We start from the raw sequence: 16,917 nt of genomic DNA on the forward strand, positions 1-16,917 counted from the left end.
TCCAGTATTCGTGAATGCACGGCTGAATGTCGTGCGTTCGCGAGGAAGAATACCCATAAGTTGGGTCTGAGCACGCTTTCGGTGTATAGTGCAAACTTTGCAATTATGAATGGTTGCCCTAATCATGGACGTAACATGAGTTGGTTTTCCCCATGCAGACTTTGTTGATGAAACATTAGGACTGTCAGACGGGATAACCGGCAGTTGTATGGGAGGAGGATTGGGTGGCGTTCATTAAAAGCTAAGTCCTTTGACGCTCCGAGTCGCCCTCCTACCCGAATGATGCCATGTTGGTCTAGGTAGGGATTAAGTGAGAGTATTGCACTTTTCCCTGCAATTGGTTTTCCGGCCTTTAGATCATTATTTTCAGAACTATAATGTTGTTTCTGATAGATTTTTATTAAAAGTCGTGTAGTGGCCTTAATTTCATCAGCGGAGATTAGGTGCGACATGACATGGAATGAATTTTTTGTTTCGGGGTGTGTTCTTCGGTAGTACCTCATAACGTATGAAAGCACCCGTAAAGCCCTAGGTAGGTCTGAAAAGCGTTGAAGAACATCGGTAGTATTTACTGTTGTTGTTGCGCAAGTCTTCGCCCTCTTTTCCTCTACGGAGGTGATGTAGTCACTTTCTTGTGCTGGCCATTGGGAAGTGTCTTCTTGCAGCCAAGAAGGTCCCTGCCACCACAACGAATTGTTGACCAATTCAGACGCAGGTAATCCTCTTCTCCCTAAATCTGCTGGGTTGGACTCTGAGTTCACGTGCAACCAGTCCTTATTTTCGACCATGACGATGATCTTGGTGATCCGATGTGCGACGAAAGTGGACCAGGAACAGGGCGGTTTCCTTATCCATGCGAGGACGATAGTTGAATCCGTCCACAGGTGAATTCTCACTGGTCCCAATTTAAGGTTCCTGAAAATTGATTCGGCGATTTCCGCCAACAGCACGGCTCCGCAAAGTTCCAATCGTGGAAGAGACAGGGTTTTCACCGGGGCTACTCGGGTTTTTGCTAGCAGCAGGTTTGTCCAGATGCCGTTATCCGTTTTCACGCGCATGTAAACGGCTGCTGCGTAAGCCTTCTCGGATGCGTCACAAAATCCATGGATCTCGATGTCGGTTCCTGGAGAAAAGTTGACCCATCTAGGTATCCTGATTTTATCGATTTCATTGTATTGGTCGGTGAAGGTTTTCCATCGTTCCAGCGTACTGGTCGATACTGGTTCGTCCCAAGCGGTGCTTTCTAACCATATACTCTGCATGAGTATTTTGGCCACAATGACCATTGGTGCCAGCCATCCTAAGGGATCGAAGAGTTTGGCGATTGCTGATAGTATCGCTCTCTTCGTAATGTTTTCCGGGTTGTCCAGCGTCCCTGCTTTAAAATAAAATAAATCGGAGTGGGCATTCCATCGAATGCCTAACGCTTTAATTGAACTGGTATCTTCGAATGCCAGGAAGTTTTCATTGAGCAGGTCTGCTTTGGGGATGTCCCTTAGAATGTCCTCTGAATTAAATGTCCATTTGCGAAATGGAAAGCCCGCGGAGTGTAGGACTTGACGAATTTCATCTCTGGGTTTAATGGTCGATGTGATCGTATGTCCACCCGCTAACACGTCATGCGGGTATGCTAGCCGCTGTAGGGTGTGAATTTGATACGTCGTCTGCCAGCTGTCGGAGCATTCTTATCGCGAGATATGGAGCGCAGTTCACTCCGAAGGTAACCGTCTTTAATTCGTAGAGACTAATAGGGTCGTTAGGAGAAGTGCGATACACAATGCGTTGAAATTTGATGTGATTTTCGCTCACCCAAATTTGTCGATACATCTTTTCGATATCGCTATTGAAGACAAAACGGTATAGTCTCCATCGTAATATAAGGATGGGTAGATCGGCTTGCAGAACTGGGCCTGGGAGGAGAATATCGTTTAAGCTATTACCGTTGGCCGTAGGGCTCGAATCAGTAAATACTACGCGTACCTTGGTGGTGGTACTTTCTGCTTTTGCAACGGCGTGGTGGGGCAGGAAGTAATGATCCGAATCGTCGGATGGGATATTCCTTTTCAATTTTCTCATATGTCCGACTGTTTCATATTCTGACAACACTCGAACATATTCTTTACCTAAATCTGAGTTTTTTATTAGCCGCCCCTCATTCCGGAAGAATTGAGAGCATGCTCGTTTCAGGGACGGTCCTAAATTAATGTTATTAGGGTAATCCTGCCTGAATGGTAGTGATACGGTGTATCTTCCATCTTCCTCACGTTTCGTTGTTTCTTTAAATAATTTTTCGCAATACCTCTCCTCTTCATTTAATATTTTATTTTTTGGTACATTTTCTACCTCCCAGAAAGCTTTGAGTTGGTTGTCTAACGCAACCTCGTTGTAGAAAGACATAATACTCTTCGTGGGATTCGGTGATTCGATACGACCGGTTAGTATCCAACCGAATACTGTCTCTTGGGCTAAGAGTGTGTTTAGCACATTCTTTTATATACCGTTCATTATAATTTGGGGATATATGTCTCCGCCAAGTATGAGGTCTACGTCTTCGTTGACGTAGAACCTCTTGTCTGCCAAAACCAAGTCTGGGAATGCCTGCATAGTCATTGCGTTTATATGGCAGGATGGAAGATTCCCAGTGAGTTTCGCTAGAACTAGTACGGGTGTAGTCAGGCTGAAGCAGGGATCCACTGGTGAACGTAATTCGATGTTGGATGCTTCTTTCACCTGAGCTGACACCGCATTTGTGATGCCTGAAACATGGGCATGCATTTTCCTCGCTGGCAAATTGATTCTGCGTTTCAGTCTTTCAGTTATAAAGGAACATTCAGACTCAGAATCAATTAATGCCCGCGCGGAGAAGTCGGTATCATTATGGTGAATGTGTACGCGAGCAGTTCCTAATAGCACACCTGTGCTGGAATTGGCATGGCAGGATTTGACATTCTGGTTCGTAGAGGAAGGGGGTTGTCCCGATTGCTGTCTTTTCCGTGCCTGTACCGAAGTTGATGGGGTATTATCCGCATCTTTGAAAGGGTTGCGCGCCGCCGGTTGCTGAAGTGTGTCCGCATGCAGGAGCGTGTGGTGACGAGAGTGGCATTTGGAACAGTTGTACGAACTGGTGCACCTCGTCACTGTGTGTCCTGGGGATAAACAATTCAGGCAGCCATTTGTGGATTTGACGAATTTAATCCTTTCTACCGGGTTTAAATCGCAAAAACGTGAACAGCTGCGTAATCTGTGCTCCGTAGATTTGCACATTTTACACATTGATTTTGTTGTTTGCTTGGTTACTTTTGTTTGAAAAGCACCAATTCTTTTTGTAGGGTTTTCCGTCGACTGGCGCGACGTGTTTGACTTTTGCCCTTTAGAAGTGGCATTCCCTGTAAAACCAGACACGGTTTCAAGTGTCTGGAAACGATTTGACAAGAATTTGTCCATATCCTCCCACTTGGATATGTCCGTTTTGTGGTCAATGCTCTGCTCCCATAGAGCCAACGTATTCTCAGGTAATTTTGTCGAACATAAATAAGTAATAATCGCATCCCAATTTGAAACATCAATCTGATGTGTTTTTAAGGATGCTAAACAATTATTTATGTCGCGCTGTAATGTTTTGATTGAGCTACCGTACTCGCTATCTATCTTTTTTAGATTAAATAAAATTTGTAGTTGTGAGTTCACGAGAATCCGCTTATTCTCGTATCTCTCACATAGGTTTTTCCAGGCTGTTTCAAAGCCCTCATTTGTCAAGGGACATTTCTTGGCGATGTCCTTTGCCTCACCTTGAGTTTTTTGATTGAGGTGGAACAACTTTTCTACCGGGCTTAGGCGACTGTTATTTTTATAGATGGCCGTGAACAGGTCACGAAACGTTGGCCAAGATAGGTAGTCGCCCTTGAATACCTCAGTATCGCAAGCTGGCAGGCGGATACTGTGTTCACGCGCACGCTCTCCTTCAGGTCGAACCTGACTATCTCTTTCCTGCTTCAATTTGGCTTGAAGTTCAGCCATGTTCGACATGCATCGCAGGAATACGGCATATGCCGCTTTATGCTTGATCTTGACCGCTGCAATTTTCTTTGCGTCAAGCGTGTCAGAGTGAAGTATCTCATCGAGGGCGGCCTCTGCTTTTTCCCACTTAGCTTGCAACTCTTTCTGCTGTATTGCAAGAGTGTGTACAGTGTGCAGAGCCGCATTGATATAATTAAAATCGGCCTCGAATTCGATTATTCGATCGGCCAACCTAATGTAAGAGTCCATGTTCATGGTTGAAAAGTGGAGAGCGAATTAACCAAGGGGTATGAACCTTGAAAACCTGAGCGAATCACACAACCAACAACTATTAAAATTACGCAAAATTTTATTTATTGCTTTGAATGTTTAATTTTCTGACTTTGCAGATTATTTTGTGCCGTAAAACAGAGAGAAGGGAGAGTAACAACAATGTCTTTTGCGGAGATAAAGGGGGCCACTCGCCACTTCAAAGTTCAATTTTATTATAAAACAGTGCGCACGCTGATTCTTGTAAAGAACGCGACGAAAAGTGTAAACATTTAATAAAAATCTTGTGAAAAAAGGAACTGTGTAACAAAAATTTATGGATTAATGCAAATTCTAATGACACAAAGGAAAACTGAAAAAATTTTAAGTGAGGTTATGTGTACCTCTTCCTTGTGCTGTGTCCGGAGAGCTTACCGCTGGTGGGGGGACAGACCAGATAGTCACAAGGAATTAAAAACGTTAATGTTACGCGTTTGGACTTCTTTTTCTTTCGTCACTAATCTTTTTACACTTTTCGCACTTAATAACAAATTACTACGCGTGTGGCACTGAGAATATTTATTTTTTACTCGGTTTTATTTATTTTTTATAACCAAAATAAAATTGTGGCAAGAAATATTGTACTTACTTTTGTTTGGCGATGTTCTGGTTTGGCGTGGCAAGTATCTTGTGTGCTGCAGTGGCTTCCGCTGGCTGTCGCTTGCTCAGTGTTTTGACGCTGTTGTGAAATAGTAAACGTTCAAACTTTTTGTGGTATAGCTGTTGGTTGTGGCAAAATTCTCCGGATAGCTTTTTATGGCAATTTCTGTAATTTTGGTGCGGACAGCTGTTTAGGCCAGCAGGCTAACCTCAAAGGAAAATTAAGGGCCAGCCACCCTAATGCAATTTAATACAGAACCGCTTATTTATTACGTCCGTTAGCACATATACTAAAAGCAAAATTAACGTTTCGTTAAGCTACCCCGCCAAAGGCCTGTTAGCTTTGGGGGTAAACGGAATGCGTGGAAAGGGAACTCGTTCACTTGGATTAAAACCGCAGCAGTTTACGCACGCTCGAACGTCTTCAAGCCGCAAGTTAAAAACCACATCAAACGTCACACCGCCAGAACGCAGAGTCCCCGCATATATTAAAAGGTAATATTGTAGGAATTGCATGTTTGCTTTTTAAACTCTAGTTCTCATTTTTTCTATTGCACATCCTTTGAAATAAAATACTAGCGTAATTTTTAATATTAATCATTGCCTTTTATTTCTAACCCCCCTGAGAGAAACTAATCTGGAAACCGCCAGCTCAAGTTTTCATGGTCCATCAGCGCCAGTAAGGGAAGCAAGCCTAGAGGAAATACAGTCCACTAACCAAAACCATAATATTCATCACGTTTTTAATCGTTGAGTACACAGCCATTCCGGACAACAACGGAATTTGTACAGCGTCAGAGTTCACAGTTCATCACTGAAAAATTTCATCAAATCACTATTCAAAGCGTTTGGTTAAAAGGTATGTGCTCAAATGAAAAGTGACACAAATAAAAAAGTGCTTAAGTTTTTTCATTTAAATCACAGGCGGTGATAAAAGATTTGCTTAAAAAGTGACACAAGCGAAAAGTGTAAAAAAAAAAAAAAAAAAAGAAAAAAAATGTTTTTTCTTTTCGTATAAATCACATGCGGTGATTAAAAATTACTGAATAAACAGTGCTATTACAAAGCCTTTTGTCTATCCGATACTCTCCCCCACCCGTGGTAAGAGGTATTGGACACAGCCTAAGGCTAGTAGTCAGTGGCTTTAAACTTTCCTTGAAACGTTGCACTGCACTACACTTTCGGTTCTTGCAACCATCGCGGTTAAAATTATTATACAAATTTTGAGCTTATTCGTAACAAAAAGGTGCTTGTCCAAATTTCTATAACACCACTTTGGTCGTTATCTGAATATTGAGAAAAAATCGCTATCACAGTGCTTTCTGCTCGTTTAAAAATTTAAACGCGCAAACACAAACGCTCATTTTGCAATAGACCATTTATTGGCTCTAGCTACACGCGTTAATTGTGGCAAGCAAAATTTTCTTTGGACACTTAACACCAGCAATATTCATTTTAGCGGAGGAGACATAACCTCACATATTACATTGCACACCGGTCACACATACAGGCTCACTGGTTTTTCTTTTTAAATACAATATCTTCTTTTCCTTTAAAATCAATATAAATTGGGTTCGAGTCGTTTAATCCTCACATTTATATTCAATTTTTTGTTCACTTTATCTTTATATCACATATTTATTATATTATATCACACACGTATATAATTATTTTTCATAAAATCTGGTATTCAGTGGCGAAGAGCTGAAAATAACACTTTATTGCATATATATACATATATTTGGTTATAATAAATTTTAAAAGATCATAAAGAGGTGATTCCGAAATTTGTCTTTTGCGTTTTTGAGTGGTGGTGTTAGGTTATTGAAACCCTTCCCTTTGCTTCTGAGCATCAAACTCGAATTTGCTAATTAGGCCCTGCATAATAGTTCTTCTCTGTTAAATATCAAACGATATGGAGAAATTCATTAAAGCAGCTGATGAGGTGGCACAGTTTGAGGCTGAATTCAACGACAGACCTCAAGCTGAACACACAAAATATACTCTAGCTATTCACCAAGAAGAGTTAAAGAATAATTGGAGAAAGGCAAAGTTAGCTTATGAGGATCTCTTGTACTCTGAAACGGCAGAGAAAAAGGTGTTAGCGCAGGCCAAGCCGAAATACCAGGCGACGTATGCCGCATATGTACGCGGCAGTTCAAGCATGGCTGAATTAATAGCAAAGCTAACTAAACGCGATAAGGAGGGAGAAGGGACACCTGATCCAGAACACAGCATGCGACTACCTCCGTGCGATACGGATGTTTTCAAAGGTGACCAACGTTCCGTGACATGTTCACGGCAATATACATACGGAATAAGCGCCTCACCCCAGTTGAGAAGTTATTTCACCTCAACCAAAAAACGCAGGGTGAGGCAAGGGATATAGTGAAAAAATGCCCACTTACAAACGAAGGGGTTGACACAGCGTGGAAGAATTTAGGGGAAATATATGAGAATAAACGAATTCTCGTCAATACCCAATTAAAAATATTATTCAATCTTGAAAGCGTAGAAAGTGAGTGTGGCACCGCGATTAAAACACTTCAGCGGGAAATAAATAACTGCATCTCAGCTCTAAAAGCTCATCAAATTGAGATAGGCAATTGGGATGCGATATTCACATATCTATGCTCCACCAAACTACCCGAAAGTACGCTAGATTTATGGGAACAGACCATAGAGAATAAAACTGAAATATCGAAATGGGAAGATATGGATAAATTTTTATCGAATAGGTTCCAGACCTTGGAAACAGTCTCAGGATTAACAGGTAGCAAAAATCCCAAAGCTCCCAAACAACCACCACCTAAACATAATAATGATTCGTCTCAAAAGAAAGTAGGCGCTTACCAAGCAAATGTAGCTAGAAACACTTGCAGATGCTGTAAGAAAAATAACCACAAGCTGTCACAATGCCAAAGCTTCCAACGGCTCTCTGTCGTAGACAGAGTAGCGTTTATAAAAGATAGTAGGGGGTGTCTGAATTGCCTCTCAGCGAAACACACAGTTTCCAAATGTACGTGCTCCTTTAATTGTAGCATTTGCCATCTAAGGCATCATACACTCCTGCATATTCAACAAAATGCGGCCACGAGTGCAAGACCAACCACAACCCAACAAACACAGTTAGATCAAAGACCATCTACTTCGGCACAGGCTCAGGCCCAACGTCAGTTTGCCACGGCAAATAATCAACCAACCAACTTCAATTCCTGTTTCGCGAATACAAGCAAGGGGGTTCTATTAGGTACTGCGCAAGTCAGTATCTTTTATAACAACGAAAACTTTTCGGCCCGCGCCCTAATAGACTCCGGATCAGAGTGCTCGTTCATTTCGGAGCGACTTAAAAGAAGAATAAATCTACCTAGTCGGAAGCTAAATGCACAAGTGTCAGGGATAAACAACACCGTGTCAGCCCAAGTGAAAGAGGCATGTTTCATTCAGTTGCGGTCATCAATAAACCCGAATGTACGCATACACACTACAGCATTGGTTTTAGCCCAGCTCACCGGCAATCTGCCAACCTGTCAAATTGACCCCATGACACACCAAGTTTTCCCGGACTTGGTGCTAGCAGATCGGAGGTTCTTTGTAAATGAACAAGTAGATCTTATTCTGGGTGGGGATATTTACGCACAGATAATGCTAGGCGGTATACGAAAAAATGTTTTAGGCACCCTCCTTGCGCAGGAAACAGTATTTGGCTGGATATTAACTGGCCAAACGGAAACGGCCAGCCCAGCCGGCAGGTGTGTGTCGTTCTTAAATGAGGTATCGCTGTATAAACAAATAGCGTCATTTTGGGAGCTGGAAGACATTCCCAAAAACCATATTTATACCAAAGACGAAAATTACTGCGAGGAGTTGTATCAAAAAACCACCAAAATAAATGACGATGGCAAATATATCGTGTCCTTGCCTTTTAAGCAGGACTTTCAAAAGGGTATATCATTAGGACCGTCGCTTAAGAGCGCGTGCTCACAATTTTTCAGGAACGAAACCCGGTTAGCGAAAAATCCCGAATTGCAGACGGAATATAACCGTGTCGTATCCGAATACGAAACGTTAGCTCATATGGCACGAGTAGAAGAGCATGTTCCGGCAGATACATGCGATACCTATTTTTTACCCCATCACGCAGTAATTAAGGAAGAAAGCACCACCAATAAAGTGAGAGTTGTTTTTAATGCCTCCTGTCCCACTGCTAATGGAATAAGTTTAAATGATGTCCTTCATTCAGGCCCAGTCCTTCAGAGTGATCTAACAATTCTCATACTCCGTTGGAGATTGTTCCGATACGTATTCAACAGTGACATTGAAAAGATGTACCGGCAGATAATGCTAGAGCCCAGGGACACCAGGTATCAACGCATCGTCTTCAGGTCATCCACCAGCGAACCCATCAGCACATACGAATTGAAGACGGTGACCTTCGGAGTAAACTGCGCGCCCTACCTGGCCATAAGGACCCTTCTTCAACTAGCAGAGGACGTAGAGGAAACCTATCCCATCGCATCGGACATCCTACGACAGTTTATGTATGTCGACGACGTTTTAGCGGGCGGACACACCATTGCCACCGCCACGAAGGCACGGGACGAAATCCAAGCGGCATTACAATCAGCCGGCCTCTCCCTCAGGAAGTGGACTTCAAATTGCGATCAACTATTGGAAGGTATTCCAAGATCGCACTTATTAAATGAAAACTTTTTAAACTTTGAGGATGCTAGCATGGTTAAAGCCTTAGGGATCAGGTGGAATGCCCACTCTGACTATTTCTATTTTTCTACGAAACCCATAGACAACCAAGTCGTGTTCACAAAGAGAACAATATTGTCTGCTATAGCAAAATTATTTGATCCACTAGGTTGGCTAGGACCATTCATTATTACCTCGAAAATCATAATGCAAGGTATTTGGCTGGAAGGCACGGGCTGGGACGAAGCCGTATCTCCCGCGATATTAGACAGATGGCATGATTTTTTAGAAAGCTACCGACATATTGAAAGCATTCGTATACCCCGTTGGGTACAGTTTTCCCCGGTAGCGAGCAGCGAACTACATGGCTTTTGCGACGCTTCCGAGAAAGCATACGCAGCCGCAATATACCTGAGGGTACAAATCGAGAACCATGTGTTCGTAAATCTGCTCTTCGCAAAAGCCCGAGTAGCCCCGGTCAAGACTATATCTCTACCCCGCCTTGAACTATGTGGTGCGGTTCTGCTAGCAGAAATAGTAGAGTCAGTCGCAAAAAACCTCAATTTTAACATTTCTACAACCTATCTATGGACGGATTCGACAATCGTCCTGGCATGGGTTCGCAAACCCCCATGCTCGTGGCCCACTTTCGTTGCCCATAGGGTGACAAAAATAATTGACAAAGTAGGGAAGGAAAACTGGCTTCATGTCGACTCGGCATCAAACCCGGCAGATCTCGCAAGTAGAGGTATACCCGCTGAAGATCTTATCAACAAAGCCCTGTGGTGGGAGGGCCCTTCTTGGCTTCATGAAGATAGCTCAAATTGGCCTACCCAAGAAACAGAATATACCACCACGTCAGAAGAAAAGCGGGTCCAGGTACACTCATCAATAGTAGATACAGACTCTGATATCCTCACAAGATTTTCTGACCTCTCGAGAGCTTTGAAAGTACTATCCTACGTCTGGAGATTCTTTCAAAGAACTAACCCAAAAACAAGAGCCTCGATTCAGGCGAATTCTTGCTCAATTTCGTCGAGCGAAATAAAAGCAACGACCCAACGTCTGATTGTTATCTATCAAAAGAGGCATTATGGGGAGGAGTATGCAGCTTTAAAATCTAAAAAACTCATAGGAGCAAAGAGCGAGGTACTACCACTGAACCCATTCTTAGATGAAAGGGGGGTTATGAGGGCAGGGGGCCGCCTCAAAGCTTCCGAAGATATCCCGTACAACGAGCGACATCCAGTCATTTTGCCGTATAATTGCCAGTTGTCGCGTCTTATTGTAAAGTTTACCCATAGGATCTCACTCCGTGGGGAAAACCAACTTATGCTACGCCTCATCCGTACGCAGTATTGGATACCACGGGTCAAGAACATGATAAAATCGACAATCCACAATTGCAAGGAATGCACGATTTACCGAAAACGTGTTCAAACCCAGCTAATGGGAATTTTACCCAAGGAGAGAACTACGTACTCACGGGCATTCACAAACACAGGAGTGGATTTTGCGGGACCCTTCGATATAAAGAACTTTCGAGGGCGAGGTTGTAGAGTGTTGAGGGGTATGTGTGCTTGTTCGTTTGCTTTGCAACGAAAGCGATTCACCTGGAACCCACCTCCGACCTCAGCACCCAGTCATTTTTAGCAGCATTTGCGAGGTTCGTTTCGCGAAGAGGCTGCCCTAGTAAGATGTTTTCCGACAATGGCACGAATTTTGTCGGGGCTTCTAGAGCACTTAAAGCGGAAATGAGTGAATTCCTACAAAATGCCCGCGATATCACCCTATCCAAGTACTCCCATGAATCCTTATCGTGGCACTTCATTCCCGCATCAGCTCCTCACATGGGGGGACTGTGGGAGGCGGGAGTGAAAAGTTTTAAAAGCCACTTCACAAAAATCGCCGCAAGTTGCAAATTCACCTTTGAGGAATTTGCGACTTTGCTATGCAGGATCGAAGCCTGCCTCAACTCCCGACCATTGAGCCCTGCGTCAAACAATGCATCAGACCTGGAGCCACTAACCCCAGGTCACTTTCTGGTAGGAGGACTTCTCTTATCTCCACCAGAACCTGACGCCAGCGAAAACTCTGCCTCAATCATAAATCGATGGCAAAAGTTAAAATCCCTACATCACTCCTTCTGAAAGAGGTGGAAGTCGGAATACCTCTCTGAACTGCAGAAAAGAAACAAATGGAGATTTCCCAAAACGAACTTAAAAATCGGGGACTTGGTCGTAATTAAGGAGGACAATTTGTCTCCAAACGAATGGAGACTCGGACGGGTGGTCAAATTACATCCAGGACCTGACGATCGCATTAGAGTGGTCGATATCATGACAATGAAAGGCCAGATAACCCGACCCTTGGTAAAGCTCATCATCTTACCATGCAATCACGATGAGGCAGAAGAATCTGCTGAATCCTATTAAACATTTTGTCAATAGTATTCCACTTCACGAAAGACCAAAACAATGATTCCACATCGTGAACATATACAACCTTTTGTGAAGTTGACATCAAAAATAGTGGTAAACTGTTATTGTTTTGCTCTTAAAAAATCTATAAGCTATTGTAAGATTTTGGGTGGCAATATTAAAAAACCTAACTAATCCTACTGATAGAAGATCGGCCTAAAATCTCTTCGGAGGTTATCGCGCCTTACATTTTAATCCTACTGAAGACATAACTCTCAATATATATTGTTCAGCATGATGAACTGTTGCAGCAATTTATGCAATATTCTGTCTATATGTAGTGCGACGGCAAGATAGTGATATGAAACAAAATAAATTAGTGCTAATAAGACGTTTAATGGATTTTGAGTCGCCATATTTGTCACGCTTACGAGCAAAAGAAAAGTCACAACCTTCCCAAGTAATGAACCGTAACACCTATTGGAATCCTATATGGTCTTGGTCTATTACAAGACCTGGTAGCTTTGAAATTATTGCATTCTCAAACCATAGCTGGTATAGAAAACGAATGTACCGTATTATGAGTGCCGAGTTGCCAATCATCCTAGAGCGTTAATAATCTTAAACCACGCTCGGGATGCGGCATAACTGTTGTACGAGGCGAGTGAAATCCTCCACAGACCCGGGTACAAGGGATTTTAATTTAATTCACTCAATCGCTTGAAATGAGATTACTAGCACCGTATCGCCACCAGGTACCTTATCGTGTTTTTTCGGTTATATAAACAAAGGAACCGCCGTAAACTTTAAAATAAGTTAGATGGCGCGAAACGAGAAAGGCAAAATATTTGGAAGATTCTCCAATGTAGAGGGTACACTGTCCCTAATAATAGTTTCCACTGCCATAGTATTAACTCGGGTTTATATTAGTATAGATTAAATATTTATTAAATCATTATTTAAATATTTACCAATAATGTGGGTATCGACACCATACTACAGCGCCCACAGCAGGACCCAATACAGCTCCACCCTTCCAAATCCATATCGGTGTAAATATATCACAATAGAGCCAATCTATAAATGAAATAAAATATGAATACATCGACTCAATTAATCAGCAAATATTTAACTAGGCTTACCAATAAAACCATCTAAACGAAGCACAAGATTAACAGATACATCAAATCTAAATCGCACCGATTATGTACCATACCATCGACCGAACTACATTAATATATCCGAATTAAAAACTGATGAAAGCATTAATTTAAATTATAAGAGCACATGTTCGACCAACAGTAATACAAAAGTTTCTTTTGATCCTTCAGAAATAACTGGGCGATCAACGAATTGCGCAGGAGTAAACTCTGATGAATATGAGCCAGCAGAAAATATGCAGTCCAAATTGGTGATGGATGGAATTGCTTGGGCACAAGAATTTGCCACTACTCCAACAGCGGCGCAAATCGAAAATGTAAAAGATTATGATTGATGTACAATCTAATCCCAACAGCTCAGTATTTGCTCGTGATCCGAATTTCTCAATGGGACGATTCTTCAGTCAGCGTTCTGAAAATTTACAAAATACAGTTCGTCATTTCAGTCCGGAACGCTTGCGTAAACCAATCGCCTTAGTGGAGGATACACAGTCTTGGAGTTAGTACACCTAAAGGCAATAAAAAGATAAGTTAGCTAACAAGCGACGTTGATGTTACACCTCATATAGATAATAGAACCTATAGTAAAACACCGAGTATTCTGCAGCATAGCGTTGTCACTTATCAAGGTCAAAAAGAGAATAAACATGAGAGTAAGGACTCTGGCAATGTTACTAAAGAGAAGATGATTCTTGTATACTGTCGCTTTCTCAAATAAAGAAGTCATTTGTCTAAATACATTCGAGGAACTGCTATCAGAGAACAAGAATGGGAATCCGCAAAAAATGCGCGGTAGGGAATCTCAAGCTGAAACCATGATTTTCACCGATTCGCTGTTTTTGAATGCAAGTGATTTGAAGGAGTTACAACACAGCATATCACAACTACGTTCCCCTATAAGTCCTTTGAACATACATAGTTTACGACTCACACCGAAGGAAATCGAAAACGAAATTGAAGATCAAACTAAATCACCAAAAGCATCAAACCGTAATAGTTCTTCTACATGTAGGGCCAAATTAGATATGCCAAATAAATCGATATCATCAAATCGTGGTGAAACAAAACACTTAATAAAAGCAGTAGTAATAGTCAGCTAAAACTTGGCTCACCAACTTCACCGAGCCCTTCATTACAAGGGCGAAAGCCGTTAAGCTCAACGCGATTTGATGACCAGAAAAGTGAATATGATTTTGCTGCCATATCCCAAAATGTATCCAAATCTGCAACATCACCCAAAAATAATACAGCTGAACGTACCCTATTAGCTAACGGCAGCCCATATGGCAGCGTGTCTGCTGGTTTACAAAGTCCACCTGCATCGCCAAAAGCTAGTAATTCCGTGGATAATGATAATAATACACGGCGGCTTTGTGAAAATTGTTCACCACAAATGTGTGTCAGAACTCAGACTGCGACAACTAACGCCATATTACAACGAATGTCGTCCTCCCCGTCGGTAAGTGAGGCCAGTAGTGCCAAAAGTGGTCTACCAAAGCGTACACTTAGTGGATTCTCGTTGAAAAGCAGCAATAGTAATGCTAGCAACCCCGGCGGCGTTATTCGCAGCGCATCACGTTGTTGCAGTAGTAGCGAATTTAGTAATAGAGATGGAAACCTAACCCCTAAAAGTAACAGCTCTAGAGTTATCTTGGGGTAGTACACGCTTAAGGAATTCCGCACATAAGTCAATGCAAGTAAATAATACTGCTAATAAAAAGCTTACGCTACTTATAAATGTACATGGTCCTTCGAGCCGGATGTACATGGTCCCGGTTATAAGCTGGTCAATATGCAAGGCAATAATAGTTTAACGTTACAGTCGATGGAATGTCGAACGATTTGTGTAAGCTTTTGTCCTACTCTTATTGGTGCAGCCGTAGGAAAGTTATCATTTTATGCACCATGTGTAGCTCATAACAGTGCCTCTACCTCAAGCACGTCTTCATTTTTGGATACCCCACTGCGTGGATATGGTGGTCATTGCAGTATTTTTGCGCAGGAAGTGCATACACCGCCTGCTGGCATAGCGTTCCTGCAAATGGGTCATCTGCATGAACGCTCACAACCCATAAAACATACAATACGGATTTATAATAAAGGACCATTATTTGGGTCCGCTTTGGCTTCAATCGATTCGGTTGTCTGTGGCTACCGCGTTTAAGTAATGTTTTCGAAATACATTTCCTGATATCCTAAGCACAAACATCGTCGAAAGCATGCAATTGTGCAGGCGTCGCTTCAGGCAATGCAGAAATTTTGTCCTGAAAATAAAAGAGTAAAAAATTGCACAATGATAGCAATAAGAAATAACAAATAAATTACTATACTTACCGCTCTGTTACCGTACAACCGCATGGATTTTTTCATTATGACATTTCTCATTCAGGAAATGCCTTTAATAACTAATCAACAGTGATGCCAACACCCATGGCCGCGATTAATTGGCACTTGACTCACCCTGCACCATTTTAGGCCAAAAAGCCAAATGTACCAAATATTCTGATAGATCGTTAATAGCAAATAAGACGTTGCTATTCAATGAAATACCAATTCAAACCTTAGACCAACTCGTTTACGAATGAATGTATGAGGTGAAAAATTGGTACAAGGGAAGGGGTAATAACCGATCTAACCACCAGTGTAATAATGTCCACACATTAATCCAGCAAAGTTTTGCACCTTGTTGGTGCCCGGTAAAAGCGCTCTCGTCAGTCCACGTCATCTGACTTTTCATTTTACGATCATGGGTTGTATTCATAGTCACTTTTGCATGGGCGTGGTAAAATTTTGTGAACAAATTTTTTGTTGGTGGGAGCCCAGGCTGGTTTATAGTAAACATCACCACCATTTATAGCAAGGCTCTGCACTTTAAAATACACCCAAACCCCAAATCTTGAGCTTTGTTTCTCAGTTTTGTATACCTAAATTTGTATACCTAATTTTGTATACCTAGATTTGTATACCTAAGTTCGAAATTTGTACACCGGGTTCTGAAATTTGTATACCTAAATTTGTATACCTGTTTCTAAATTTTGTATACCGTATTTTGTATGCCTAAATTTTGTATACCTCATTTTGTATACCGAAATTTGTATACCGGGTTCCGAAAAATTTTATAAGTCACAATTTTGAGGTAATCTCGTCACTCAGCCACAACCAGATATTTTTTTTTGAAAAATAATCGACACGTATATAATATGACTTAATGAGTCTAATTGCAGGCATCATGACCCGCTACGGCCAATTGTGCAAGGCATATGAAAAAAAGGCCAGCTATTTCAAGGTCCCATGCCACTTGTGTTCGGCTAGGCATCCGGTCCGTTTATGCCCAGTCTACCGTTCAAAGACGCCTGAGGAACGGATGCGTGAAGCTCTTCTGGGCACTTATTGTGGCAATTGCCTCTCCATGGCGCATCGCACGGCTGGTTGCACAAGCAACGGGAGATGTCGACGATGTGGCGAGAAACACTACACCACCCTTCACGTGGATGAGCAAACCAAAGCCTCACGTGAGACGTACAAGCCGTGGAGCGTACAGGTAGAGGAGGAAGAAGGCGATAACCTCGAAGGGGCGTTATCACTATACGCCTCCGATATTGAGGTGGAGGAAATGGGACGAGAAACCACGGAGAGGGACACCTATTCTCAACCGGCCAGCATGGTCCAAGAGAGATCGGAACCACTGCCCTTCCGACTCTCCGATGGAC

General features: G+C 42.2%; 1 protein-coding gene and 1 pseudogene across 1 annotated transcript in view; one reads left to right on the plus strand and one right to left on the minus strand.

Annotated features, from left to right (window-relative positions):
* Positions 1–16,917, minus strand: part of Rbcn-3A (Rabconnectin-3A) — a 2,573,828-nt gene that overhangs the window by 831,944 nt on the left and 1,724,967 nt on the right. The gene's annotated exons all lie outside the window — the stretch shown is intronic.
* LOC137247656 (uncharacterized) lies at positions 6,842–15,371 on the plus strand (annotated as a pseudogene).

Source organism: Eurosta solidaginis, chromosome 4 (genome assembly GCF_040869045.1).
Source record: "Eurosta solidaginis isolate ZX-2024a chromosome 4, ASM4086904v1, whole genome shotgun sequence".
Lineage (NCBI taxonomy): Eukaryota > Metazoa > Arthropoda > Insecta > Diptera > Tephritidae > Eurosta > Eurosta solidaginis.